Source organism: Chlorocebus sabaeus, chromosome 1, assembly GCF_047675955.1.
Source record: "Chlorocebus sabaeus isolate Y175 chromosome 1, mChlSab1.0.hap1, whole genome shotgun sequence".
Taxonomy (NCBI): domain Eukaryota; kingdom Metazoa; phylum Chordata; class Mammalia; order Primates; family Cercopithecidae; genus Chlorocebus; species Chlorocebus sabaeus.
Window position 1 is genome coordinate 111775341 of NC_132904.1, and position 15270 is coordinate 111790610.

Here is a 15270-nt window from a genome sequence, read left to right on the forward strand (position 1 = left end):
ATTTGTGAAAGACTAATTATTTGAGTACCTATGTATAAAAAGCAACAAAGACAAATTATTAGGGAAAAGAAAACAGTATTTGGAGTCAGCATTTGCCTGGCGGGTAGATTATTTAAGTACCTATAGAAAAGTGATTTAATCTCTGTTATGGACTAAATGTTTGTGTCTCCCCAAATGTTGAAGCTTAACCCCCTGCCATGTGATGGTATTTAGGGATGGGATCTTTGGGAGGTAATTAGATTTAGATGAGATTATGAAGGTGGGCCTCCATAATGGGATCAATGTCCTTATAAGAAGACCAAGAGATACCAGAGTTCTGTCTTGCCTTGAGCATGCACCAGGGAAAGGCCAGGTGATCACACAGCGAGAAGGCAGCCCTGTGCCAGCCAGGAAGGGGTCCCTCATCAGAACCCAATGATGCCTTCCAGCCCCTAGAACAGCACAAAAATAAATTTCTGTTTTTCAAGCCACCCAGTCTACAGTATTTTCTTATATCCTCCTGAGCAGACTACAGCAATCACTAAGCCTCAGCTGCCATTTTCAAAAGGTGCATTGAAAGTATCATAAATGTCAGCTTTTGATAGAAAAGTATTCCATACATTAAAGTAAGTTAGCAGTATATTAGAATATTGGACTACATAGACTATTGGTCTTATTTAGTAGACAGCTCTTATATACTTCAATTAAGACTAAGAAGCTCATCTTTAGGAGTATCAGTCTATGAATCTTTGTGAAATATGAAACCAGCTAAATACATATTTCTAAATGTGTAAACAGTTTACCCAAAGGTTTATTCTTCTAGGATCAGAGAGTTGACTGCACACTCTCGAATATCACAAGTCAAATACCAATCTGAAGGAAAGTACTGAAGCAGGTTGCAGAAAACTACACATGAACTGGATCAAGGAGCAACTCCAATTCCCATGGGAGGAAACTTTCCATAGGGACTCAAGTCATAGTGTTTTCCAATCAAATATCTAGGAATATATCCAGATATATGTGGCTGATCCAAATATGTATTCAGTAAAAGAAAAAAACATTATGGTGTACTTTCACTGAGCAGTCACTGTTAAATTTTGGGACTACAAAGGCAAATGGAAAACTGTAGGTACTGCCAAGGAACTCTTCCCTAGCTACCTAGGGAAGGCAACGTGTACCACAACTATTATATGTAATAAATGTTTTCACAATATGTGCACACAGCTCTATGTGAACACGAAAAGGAGGCACCTACTCAGGAGATAAGTATGAATATGTGTGTCTCGCAGAAAATTTTCACACAGGAGAAGTTCTGGAGCCAAGTCTTAGAATTTAAGTAAGAGTCCACAGGGTAGAGAGGGATACTACTGGGGCAGTGGGGAGGTGTGATGAGAGGGAAGTCATTTACAAGGCCCAAAAGCTTGGGAGAGCATCATGTATATTTGGGAAATTACAAATAGAATGGCTGGATGGCAGATTGTCAGAGGATGAGTGGCATGAAAGGAAGCTGGAAAAAATATACAGGGACTAGAGAATGTCTTGATTAACATGCTAAAAAGTTTCAATAGTTATAGGTAATTAGAACCCATTGGTTTGGATGCAGTAGCTCACACCTGTAATCCCAGCACTTTGGGAGGCTGAGGCCAGTGGATCACTTGAGGTCAGGAGTTCGAGACCAGCCTGGCCAATATAGTGAAATCCGTCTCTACTGAAAATACAAAAATTAGCCAAGCATGGTGACACTGCCTGTAATCCCACCTATTGGGGAAGCTGAGGCACGAGAATTGAGACTTGCTTGAACCTGAGAAGCAGAGGTTGCAGTGAGCCAAGATCATACCACTACACTCCAGCCTAGCAGCCTGGGCAACAGAGTGAGACTGTCTCAAAAAAAAAAAAAAAAAAAAAAACTGTACTTGCAGCATTGGAGTAGATGTTGGTGTCATTCATCCAAGACAGGTATGGGCACATGGAAAAGGTTGGTTTGATTGTCTATTGTCTGTTTGGGGGATGGGTGCTGGAAAAAAGATAACTTTAACTTGGGGCATGGAGGCTTTGAGATGCCTTTGAAATATTCATCCAGACAACTTAGTTGGGAGTTAAGAGCATGTAGGTAGAAATTGAAGTTATGGACTTGAAGGAGGGGAGGAGAGTTTCACTCAGGATATATTGAAGGACTTTAAACAAAATAAGCTAGGAGTACCACTATGATGAACACCAACAATTTAAAGAGTGGACAGAGCTTGAGAAGGAGGGACATGGGTATAGCAAAAGAATGAAAAGAGCAAGGAAGCCAAAGAGGGAAGAGGCAAAGATTGACTATGCCAACTGCTCACAGAGAAGTCTAATGAATATATTTCACAAAGATGATCAAAAGTTCGCATTAGAGATAAGATCTTCTTATGCTAAGGTCTAGTATGTGATCACCTCACAGTCTATAAACAGTTTGATTGAAGTTTGACAAAACAAGGAGAGAGATATGTGCTAATTTTGCTTATCTTGCCAGTACGGCAGGAAGATGTGTTTGCCAGTGATTTTCTAATATGGAAGAAATAGCTTTAGAGTTTTTCAATTTGACATTCAATTTCATTGACACTGACAGACAGCCTTGGGTGGGATAGAGGGATTGTGGCAACTGAGGTAACTCAACTAATTATCACATATAGACCTTAGTTTTTATTTCCAAACTAAAATATGATTGGTCATGATACTGTAAAAGTTTTCTTCCATACTTTAAAAGTAATATTTTCCTGATATGATATCATAATTGTCAGATGAGGTTTTGTGATAATTCCATAGCAGTACTGCACAACTTCCCAGGCAGCAGGATTTCAGCAAGATCCATTAAAAAACAGATATTGATATCTATAGATTTTCATAAAGCTGCAAATATAAAATAGCCATATTATGAATATGAGATTGTATCACTCATGCTGCTAAAAGATGACAATGGTAATATAACTTTTGTAATATGGGTTGTAAACAGGACAAGTTCTGAATAGAAATTGTCTTGATAATTTATCTTGCAGTCCCAAACAGGAAAACTTTTTAGGAGGATGTTCTCAAAATCCCATTGTTGGGACCTTATGATGGCCCTGTCCAACTTTTCATGTTTGTTCCTCTGGTTTCAAATGAAACTTAAATTTTTCAACTGCATTTTGAACTACTTTTGTTTTTTCCTTCTTTCTGGTTGTCCCTGCCTGACTAGTGGGCAACTTAAAGATTGGTTTTTTGCCCCAAAGTGTCTATAGTTATTCATTCTTCAAACTCTGTCAATATAAATCAAACTATTGTCTGACTTTGTAATGAACAACAAACCCGACATTTCCAAAGGACTGCATGTAGTTTAGCAATGCAACTCACATTAAAATCAATGCCTCGCTAAATCCCATGTAACTCTTTGAAAATGTAGGGGTTTGTCAAAAGGGTTCCAGAAGAGGAATAATCATCTTACTCTTTTGCAGATTTAAGTATTGCAAGTTTTGTCTTTTTCTTTTTTAAAAGTTACTTCGGCTCTCCAAGGATGCCTCTCTATCAGCTAGCAGGAACCCCATGTGGTGCTTTGAATATCTTCTTTTACCTGTCCCCAGACTGTGAAGAACTGAAGTTCAGTTTGTTTAAAGATCATGTTTTGAAGAAAAGCAAGGCTTAATTTCGGTCTTTCATGTTCACTGACAGCATTGTCACTTGCTAAGCTATTTCCCTAAGACTTTGGTTACAGTACTATATCTTTCTATATATTTTATTTATGTGGCTTGGTCTGTAATGAATAACACATTTATGCAAAAATCTCAATATATCTACAAGATGTCAATAAACAGAATAGGCATACTCTCCTATAGTGCAGTTAATAAAATACAGTAAATAGCATATAGTTTCAGAGGTGATTAGTACAGTTCGTGACTCCAATTACAAAAGAAAAAGCCCTTATGATTTCTAATAATTTTTATTTATCTTTCCTCTGAAGTGTTCCTCTTGTATGTGTCAGCTATGGCCTAGAAATAGCATTATCAGTAGGGAAGGTATATAGTGGCTGCTCACCACACTGGGATGAGAAAGAGAAATTGAGGATCAGGACCCAGAGCTAACTACTCTTCTTGGAGAGCTACTCCATGGGACTTTGGATTGATCTTATTCTGCTCTGCCATCCAGTCATGTCCTCCCACCAGAGTCAATTACCTGGCTTCCCAGTTCATACATCTAACCTGAACAGTATATTTTGCTTGCTAATGTGAAGGAAAGAAAATCTCATGAAGTCAATTCAAACTTAGAAAGGGTTAGCAATTCTAAGTTGGTAAGGTGTCTGGCATATTAGTCTTCTAAAGATGCATTTTGTAAAGCGAGATCATCTTAGCACCAGGTGCCACCAACTCACTTCATGCTGGTTTAATACCTGCTTGATCATGAAACAAGCCCAAGGGAGGCTCCCAGGTCATTTGTCCACCGTTCTGTCTCGAAACAGTGCCAATGGATCAATGCTCTGCTCCTACAGGATCTCCCAAGGAGGCTAAGATTTGATAGCCACAGAACCCAGGAACATTGTGCTTACTTGATATTTAAGTGACTCTGCCCCTCTTCTCAAACTTACAAGGCATCCATCATACTTATATTCAGGGTAACAATGTTATGCTGGTAAATTACATGTGTTCGGCATCTACTGCAAATAGAATTTCTGATTTACAATTTACAAAATTATCTCTTCACCCTCTGGGTTTGCATTGTGGCTCATCCAGGGGCTTTTATTCAATGTGTGTTTTGTTATGAAGATGAAAAAGAAAAATGAAAAGCCCCCCTCTTTTCTTTTCCCCCTCCTCCATCGAATGCACTAATAAAGCGAAGTCTTTTGATTTAGACGAAATCCTATTGAGGGCCTAAAGGGGTGTCATCACAGTAACATCACTTCTTCACTATCTGATTCTTTTCCCAATTGGCAATGCTTTACAGAGAGCCACATTCTTTCAAAACCAATGATAAAGGGGTATTTGGAATAAACAGAAGAGCCCCTAGTCAATGAATACCTCAGATTGCTATGGATTGTGACTTTTAAAGCCAGTTCCAAGGAACTCAGCCTTTTTATCTTCAAATGTTCAAAATTAATTTGCCGAGCCATACAGATGGGTTTTCTCCCTTCACTAAAATTGTCTTTAAAATCACTGAAGTTTAGACTGTGCTCTCCATACAGAAGCAGAGGGGCGGTTATTTCTAATGTTTTCTTCTTCGTTTTTTTATGATATCATTGATTTATTTATTTTAAATAATTGAGAAAAAGAGATGTTTTTGCAGAGGGCAAGAGGGCTGAAGCTAATGTACAACCGTCTAGTACACAACACCAGTTCAACTCAATTATCTGGGGTCTGGGGAGACTCCAACCTGCCCATTTCTGCTTCTCAGAGGCAGGTTAAAAATCACCCAAATGGAACTGGTTTGCTGAATCAGGTTACGATGGCCAATTCCATATTCTCATCATTTTCAAAAGATTGCTGTTCAACTCTGAAAGGCATTGCAAATAGACACACAAAAAAGAAAAAAAAATTACAATTTCTCCCTGGAAAGACACAACCTTAAGGTAGCCTAGTACTTAGACCCTAGCCTTTCCTGCAGAGTTCGAAAACTCCGAATCCCTGAAAGGACACTCAGAGACACCTAGAAGTCACAGTAGAAAGACTATGACCATAGCCCCCTACTCACTAATAAACAGTGTTTTTATTTCAGGAATTTTATTGGATGTCTTTTTAGGTGTCTAGACCGCTATAAAATCCATCATTTATAAATGTTTTGCATTTCAGTTAAACCCTCTGCTCTTGAAGGAATTATCATCTTTCTGAAGGTTAGTAGCTCATTATCTTCACAATTAAGCTTATTTATTATTAATGAAAAAGAAACAAAAAGGAGAACAGGAATAAATTAATATTTTTAGAAACTGTGTGCCATGAAATGTGTTAGCTTGCCTTAAATGCACAATGTTTTTTTTTTTTAAGAAGCTCTCCCTTTTCTTCCCTCATTGATAGGCATATCATATAAAAGGCCCTTTCTGGCAGAAAAATTTGAAATAGGCTTATTCCGATTCTAAAAATGGTTAAAGGGACATTATTTGAATTTTTGCTGAAGGGATCCAGATCGTCAAACTACTTCACTGGATAAAAGGAATAGTAGAGATAGGATCTGTATTCAAACTCTATATTACTATTTTTTCTTCATTAGTTTGAAATGCATTTTGACAAAGGTATACAAATTTTAATCAGAGCCAAGAAGTATGGAATAAGAGAGAGAAGCATCAATATCTCCCTCAAGGTTTAAGATATTCTTTTCCCAGTATCTCTCTTCATGAAGATCAAATGTTCAATGGACCTGACTTCATCTTTCTTCACAATTGCCTTCCTGGGTATTTTAAAATTAATCAGTCAAGCAAATATCTATTGACCAATATACTATGTTAGGCACCAAGAAAGATACAAAGATGTAAAGACATGGTCTCTTATCTCAAAGAATTTATAATCAAGTTAAAGAGGCAAGATCTGTGAAAAGTTAACTTAGAGCTCAAGGCTGTATATGAGAAGCTTCTAATAGGTACAGGAAAAAGCTATGCAAATACATTACGATCCCCTTAAAACAATTCCTCATGATACAGATTTAATTACATCAAGAGTCGGCTTATGTACCTTATACTAACAAAATAAAAAGATCTTATATGACATAATTGACAATAAATACAAATAAATCTCAAAAAACAAGACTAGCCATATATATCCAAATAATACACCTACTTCTATTGCTGCCTTGTTATTCTGAGTTGTCAACCTGGGGGAAAAAAAAAAAAAAACTGATGCTAAATTTGCATGTAATTTCACTTCATATAGAAAGGTACCTTCTTGTTTCCTGCCTTTTTCTCACTTCTTTCCTGCCATTGAAAACTCAAAGGTCACGCACAGTGGCAGGCTGAATAATGCTCTTTTTCCCCCACCAAAAAAATTCAGTTTCTAATTCCTGGCCCCTGTGAATGTCACCTTGTATGGAAAAGGAGGTTTTGCAGATATGATTAAGGTAAGGATCTTGCAATGGGCTATCCATGTGGGCTCTATGTGCCAACACAATTATCTTTATGAGAAGGAAGCAGAGGAAGACTTGATATACACACAGACACAGAAGAGATGGTGAAGATGGAGTGGAGATTTAAAGATGCTGGCCTTGAAGATTGGAATGACATGGCCACAGACCAAGAAATATCAGCAGCCACGAGAAGCTGGAAGAGGCAAAGAGCAAATTCTCCCATAGAGCCTCTGGAGACTGGGCAGTTCTGCTGACACCTTGATTTTGGCCCAGTGGTGCTGATTTCAGATTTTTGGTCTCCAGAACTGCGAAAGAATAAACTTCTCTTGTTGTAAGGCACCAACTTTGTGGTGTTTGATATAGCAGCCTTAAGAAAGCAAATACAGACACTAATGTTTACTGAGTGTTCACTATGAACTATTCTATATGAAACATCTCATTTAAGTCTTGTGACAACTATTACTAGGATGAGGAAATTGCAGCTCAAAAAGGTGAAAGCAACTTGCAAAGCTCTATCTCACCTCAAACAAAGCCCATGCCCTTTACACAGTGCTGTATTTTCTCAACACCTTTTTCCTTGATTGTCCATTAGTCTCATGTCAGGTTAAGATAACCCAGGCTGATATGAAGTATAACCAGCTTCAACATGTATGTGTATGGATTTTTTTCTTTTTTGTGTGCTCCACAGGTTCCATTCTAATCCAACAGATACTCTCAGAACCTTAGTTTAAAATAAAGCAAAACACCATTGCCCTCTTGCTGTGGAACCTGGCAGTCATTTGTCCCTAAGGGTCACCCTTTGGAACATGCCCTAATAGCTTCACCCCTACTTGCCTGGGGAAGTCATATCTCAGCCCTAGATTGAAAATTTCTTCCTGTCTATTGCTGCAAACACACAAATCTGATCACAGTGTGTGCTGCTAGTTAGCATTTTGGCAATGGAGGCTTTCTCATGAAGAAGAGGGATAGGGAGAGGTAGGGAGGGAGAAAGTTAATCTTGTCTCTCTTTCCTCTTCCTCTCTTTGATGGCTGCCCTGGCCTTTGAAGTTGGGTAAATACACAGCATGGTGGGAGGGGATGCCAGCTGCCCAGACACCACTGGCAGAAGACTGAGGAGTTGTTGCCTTCCCTCCCCAGCCTGGGAGGTGTGCCCTATTGCAGCATTTTTTCCCTGGGGTATTCCACATTGAGAGCTGCCAAGTAATGAATCCCACCCGGTATCCTGGTGGTGAGGCCTTAAGCAGGATCAGCTCTGGACAAGGGTTTTATGACTCTTAGCATTGTCTTCTCACCCTATATTCCCCTCTCTAGGTCATTATCTGTGATGAAAAAAAAAAAAAAATCTGGGAAAGGCCATCTGTCTCCTTTTTGCTTCTTTACACCCTCTTATCTGTGTCACTTCCTTTCCAAATTCTTTTGCAATTTCAGGGGCTGACCTCTCTACCTCTTCTTTTTTCCTTTATATTAATATGTTAACATTCCACATGACCTAGTCAAGCCACAAGCATTCATTAAGCACCTACAGTGTACAATGCACTAGAGTTTGTGCTGTAATAAGGCTTAGCTTGGTGCCAAAGAAGTGAGGCACAGCAGCCGCATGGAAAGGGCAACAAGCAAGTAGCAAAGTGCTGTGAGTAGAATCCAGCTCAGCCTTTCCTTCAGAAAAAAGAAAAATATTTCAGAGGGTTACTGTCTACTGAAGCAGACATGCATAGATGTGGTCAAAAGAATCCCAAAGGCTGCAAAAAAGATCCCAGGAGATCTTACTGACCACATGATTGGAAACAGCCAAAGCTGGAGATCAGAAAGTGGAGACAAAACAAAATTCAAAAGAGGTAGCTTTGAAAAGCAGAAAGAAATGGAGACTCTAGCAAGGCAACTAGTTATCACTCTATGAAAGATTGAGGAAGGGGCCATGCTTAGCAAGCCACAAGATTGGGAGGAAACAATTACTGAAAAGAGGTCTTCTCACAAAGAAGGCAAGCATCAGCCATGAACAAGCTCAAGTGAAAACTTCTGAGGCTGTTTTTGGATTCTATTAGGTACTGCCTTCCTCTCCTTGGGGACTCACCTGAAAACTCATCTTTATTTATTTATTTATTTATTTTAAAGAGACAGGGTCTAGTTCTATTGCCCAGACTGGAGTAAAGAGGAACGATCACAGCTCACTGCAGCCTCGACTTCCTGGCTGCAAACTATTCTCCTGCCCCAGCCTCCTGTGTAGCTGGGACTATAGGTGTATGACACCATGCCCAGCTTATTTTAAAAATGTTTTGTAGAGATAGGGTGTAGCTATGTTGCCCAGGGTGGTCTTGAACTTCTGGCCTCAAGCCATCTTCCTACCTCAGCCTCCCAAAGAACTAGGACTATAGGCACAAGCCATTATACCCAGCCTGAAAACTCATTTTTTGAAGAAGCTTTCCTAGTTTAAGGAAGCAGTATCAATATGTCTACTATGTATATTGATAATAATTAAAAGTTATTGAACAATTACCATGTACATGATAGGGTTTATGCTAAGTGCTGTATCAAAATAATACTCTCTGTACTAGGGTTATACTATTTTTACCCACATTCGCCAGATAAGGAAACTGGAGGTTGGGAATATTAAGTAGTTTACCCAAGGTAACCATCAGGAAGTGGTGGACCCAACCAGAAACCAACTAGGAACTTGGACTGATTCTGAAGTCCATGTTATATGCCAAAGATATGGTAAGTAATATGGCTACGTGCCCACATGCATGCACACACACACACACCTTCTAGCATCATGTCTATGGTAGGGTTCTCTGTAATACCTCTTCGGTTTTCTTCAAATCCCCATGCCATGACATGTCTTCAACCAATGTCTTTCTGCTATTCTTTCTAGAAATGCTGGTCAATTGTCCTAGGATGCATTAATATTTACCATGCCCTCCATAACGTAAAAGTATCAACTCATCTATAATTCCCAGTTTTCTGGACCATTTCTTTGAACACCCCTTGATTTTCTGGGAAGGCTTTGTTTTAATACTCATCCTCTGTTGCCCTGGGGTAAAGCCGGCATATTATATGCACGATTTTTTTAGTCATTGAGAGTCAAAACCAGTTGCCAGAATACAAAATGAAATAACAAGAAGAGAAGCTATAGGTTTCTTTATATGACAATGAAGAGCTCAATGGCTGAGTGCACTGCAGTCTGGTGCCTTTATAGTACCTGGCTGAGAAGGGACTGTCTGCCATGTTAGCTCAACAGTGCTCAGTGGCTTTCATACGTGAACATGCATCGGAAACATCCAGAGGGCTTGTTAAAGCCCAGATGACTGGAGCTTCTAGATAGCCAAACATGTGGAGGTTCCTGGAGGGTGGTGCACCAAGGGAGGACATGGAAGCTCGGCACCCCTTCCCTCCACTACCCCCACAAAATACCAGAATGCTGAGTCTCACTCCCTGAGTTCTTGATTCAGTAATGTGGGGTGGGGCCCCAGAATCTGCATTTCTGATCTCCCAAGTCCCCAAGTGATGCCAAGACTGACTGCTGACCTCGGTGACACATTTTAAAATCCACTGGTGTCAAGAAATGGATTTAGAACTAAATAATGTTAGAACTAATCTGGGTTGCATGGGACAGTGCTAAATGGGGGCCTATCTATATATCTATATATCCATATATCTATATATATATCTCATATATCTACATTTATATATACATATGTGCATATATCACAATATATGTGAATATGAATGTATAACTGTTCAAAGCAATGCTTAGCCAGATCATTTCTCTTTATCCAGATAATTCCCTTCAGGGAGTAGCATTCATTATGACATTGTGTATCTGAGACAGCAGACTCTGGGGTCAGATAGGCCTTAGTTGACGTAACCAATCTTCCAATTACTAGTTGTGCTACTTTGGACAACTCACTTTAAGCTCTCTAAGATTCATTTCTTCATTTCTAAAATTGAAAAATAAGAGTGCATATTTCATGGTGGTGGCGTGACTAATGGCGATAACGCAGGAAAAGCACCTCACATGTTGACATTTGATAAATATCCCACGAACACAGGTGCAATTGTTCTAGTTCTACAGATGAGGCACCAAAAGAATAAGGGACTTGCACAAGGACCCCCACCAGCTGGGGGCAAAGCTGAGCTTCCTGATCTAGAGCCTCTTAATTTGCAGGCCTGGACTCCCACTTGAATAATTCCAGCGCATTGCAGATTCTATAGACAGCTTTGGGGATGGTGGTACCTCGGTTAATGAAGCCCCTGGGAATGAAGCTCTTTTATTCCACATTTTAAAAGCAAACAAAAAACCCTTCATAAATCATTTGAAGAAAACCTGCATGTATTCACAGCTGCCCATGACAAAAATACCTCTGAGCACAGCCTCTGTTTGTCCCCTCCCAGGTGAATGTAAATAGGGCTCATCGCAGGCAAACCTGTAAAGGCGAAGACGATTCCTTTATTCCACCTCAGTGGCAAATGTCAGGTGTTCTCTTTCCTCCTTTTCCTTTTCAAAATAAGAAAGTACCTGCTATCAGTCATTTGCTCTTATTGGTAGATTGATTTTAGCATGAATGAGCTTCAGTGTACAATCACATCTGTATTTTAAGTCTTTCATATTTAATTATGGGAACCAAAACTTTTTCTTCATTAGCATAAATTTCAGGCATTAGCTGCCAGACAGAGAGAAATGAGGGAAGTTAAGAGAATCCTGGGATATCTTCTGTTTCCCCGAGATATTAGACGAATGAGCTGGGAACTGTCAAATTCTTTCTTCCAGACAAGTGGCTTAGTGGGGTGTCGGATAGGATGAGGTGGGTGTGGGAGGCTCCCAGAATCTCCATGAACAGCCTCTCAATTTCCCCAGCTAAAAATATAGGTAAAATCAATGTGCTTTCCTTGCAAACAGAATTTGAGGACAGTCCTCAAACTCCACCCAGCCAGATTGCCATGGCTGCAGCCCCTCTATAGAAATTTTGAAACAATCAGGGTTCCAGACTTTCTCTCTGCCCCCTCCCCTCCCTTTCTTACCTGACTCGAGGCTGGGCTCCTTCTTCCAATCTAGCATATGAACTTGGACAAATTACTTGGCCTTCCTGTGTCTTGGGTGCCTGGATTTTGAGATAGAAATAACATGTTCCTCACTGGAAACAGTGAAAATGATAAGTGATATTATAAATAAGGCTCTTAGGACAGATCCTGTACTTCATGGACACTTAATAAATGCTTATTCATTCATTTCATTTGTCAGTCTGTCATTGGGTCAGTCGTTCAGGTAAACATTTTTGTATATATAATATGAGTCAGGGACTCCACTGGCCACTGGAGATGCCACTTGGGCAAGGCATTGTTCTCGTCATTTAACATACCACCTAATGCAGTGGTTCCCAACCGTGGATGTGCAGCACCACACCTGGTGGGATGAGTTTCCCTGGATCCCACCCCAGAGCTGACTCAGAGCCTCTGGGAAGGAAACTGTTTCCTTAAAAGCCCCACTGATGCTTTTGAGGCATAACCAACATTGAGAACCACTCTGGGGGTTAAGTCACTTCTCTTCTCTTCTCTTCTCTTCTCTTCTCTTCTCTTCTCTTCTCTTCTCTTCTCTTCTGCCAGTGCTCCCACAACATTAATCTGGCTCTTCCCATTCCTTCTGTTTTTCCCAGGGAGACAAGACAGTTTAAGTTTCCTGATGCCTTCTTTAGTTATTTTAGTTACCATTTTATATTTTGACTACTATTTAATACTGTTTTAGTCATAACCCTTTTTGCCTAGAATCTTGGCACACACCTTCTACTGCCCATGTATTTCTATGTCTGGTAATGATTTTTTTTTTTTTTCTTTTAAGACCAAGTCTCCCTCTGTTGCCAGGCTGGAGTACAAGGGTATGATCTTGGCTCACTGCAAGCTCTGCCTCCCAGGTTCAAGCTATTCATGTGTTTCAGCCTCCTGAGTAGCTGGGATTACAGACGGGTGCCACCACACCCAGCTAAATTTTTTGTATGTTTAGTAGAGACAGGGTTTCACTGTGTTGGCCAGGCTGGTCTCAAACTCCTGACCTCAAGTGATCCATCCACCTTGGGCTCCCAGAGTGCTGGGATTACAGGTGTGAGCCATGGTGCCCAGCCCTGGTAATGATGTTTATCACATAGAAGTGATGGGATGTGTCGTTTTTGTTAATAGAGATTATACCGGTAGACACCTGTGCTAACTGGGTTGGGGTTACTGTCTCTAGAGCAATCATATTCATTCTTCGTCCTTTGCTCTCCGTCTTCAGGCTCCTCCTTCAGCTCATATTAAAGTAACAAATTGTGGTAGTTTGAAGCTCAAGTTTCCCATTCATATCAAGATAGTTACTGGTTGGTAAAAAGACATCTTTGGGTGCCAGAGGCCTTATGATTACTAAGTTCATACCAAGTGCTGTAATTATTATGATGATTTATCACTCAAAAGCCCCTCAATAGTACAACCAAGTCCTTCAAAGATCTATCCAATTTAGCTTTGAATCAATACCAAATGTTATCCAAAAGTCAAGTTCTGTTGTAAGACACTAGACCCATGACTAATCAATAGACAGATAGACAGATATGCAGGATATAGGCTGGTCAGTTATAATTCTAAGCTGCCAGTTAAAAAAGAAAAAGAACAGAAAATAAAGGAAGAGAAAGGTTAAAAATCCCTAGATTGGATGGAATGAGCTGAAGTGTTTTCAAATGGATTTGAGAAACTGAACTGTTCCCAGGCGGAAAGATAAAATGTGAAGCTGCAGTCAGTCTGGCTTTCTGGCTCGCCTAACCTTTTTACTGCCGGATAATGAGGAATCAGCTATAATTTAGACACAGTATTCTTTTTGCAGATTATATTGAAGTTGGGGGGAGAAAGGGGAAGGGAGAGAGCCTCACTTTAGAGACTTGCATCATCTCTCTCCAGCAGAAGAGACTAGAACGCCCTCCCCAAGAGGCACCTCAGGGGAGCATTGCCCTCTGTGTGTTGTTGTGACGAATTTCAAGTCAAGAGGGTGCTTGAATTGGATTTATTACAATTGGAAGAAAAGAAATTGTAATCTTTATGAGCCAACGACATGAAGCCTTATAATAAGAGAATGAAGGATCATTTCAAATTTAAAGCAAATTAGATTACTGGGGTCAAATCCTTCAGCACAGACGTCGTGCCTTCAGAGCATTGCTCAGCTGTTTGACATCTTTCTTCCACCCCAGGTTTTGCATTAACATTTAAGTATTTTTTATTTTGTAAAAAATACATTTAATACTTTTGTGGAGGGAAAGTGTCCTAAAACTCCAAATGACGAATGGATGGAACAAGAGGCACCTACCGAAAGAATTCACTGATCTGTATGCTAAGCCAAGATTCACCTTTATTTACTCTAGACCTGCAAGGAACCTCACCAGGTTATCTGGCAAAGTATTAAGGCTCTACGGAGTAGCATATACAAATCTCAGAGGAAAAGGTATCTCACTTCCACATTTTTTGTAGGAGATTTTCTAGCTCTTTCAGTTGCTTGTTCTGGTATTCAATCTCTGAACAAGACCAATAATCTCTGCCTATGTCTTACCCAACTCTTCTCTTACAATTTAAGACTTTGTCTCTAGTCTGTCCTTTTTATTTACTGCTACTCTTTCAAAATCACCCATCACTAACATTGTTCTAAACTGGGATATTGCCTATAATTAAGTTTCATTCCCAACCAAAGATCTTTTCCTCATCATTTAGGCCTGCTTTAAGGAAACGTATGAGGCTGGGCATGGTGGCTCATGTCTGTAATCCCAGCACTTTGGAGGCCAAAGAAGGTGGATAGCTTGAGTACATAAGTTTGAAACCAACCCGGGCAACATGGTGAAACCCTGTCTCTACAAAAAAATACAAAAATTAGCTGGGCATGGTGGTGCGCACCTGTAGTCCCAGCTACTCAGGAGGCTGAGGTAGGAAGATGGCTAGAGCCCATGAAGTGGAATTTGCAGTGAGCCGAGATCATGCCACTGTATTCCAGCCTGGGAAACGGAGCTAGACTGTAAGAAAGAAAGAAAGACAGACACAGAGAGAGAGAGAGAGAGAAAAGAAAGAAGGGAGAAAGAAAAGAAAGAGAAAGAAAAAAGAAAGAAAACATGAATTGACATATATAAGCATTATAATACCTATATAATAATTGACATCTATAAGTATTATAATAATTACAATACACATCCATCTTTCTATGGATCTGTTTTTTTTTTCTGTTCCTCCCCTAACCACGAGCCAGTATTGCTC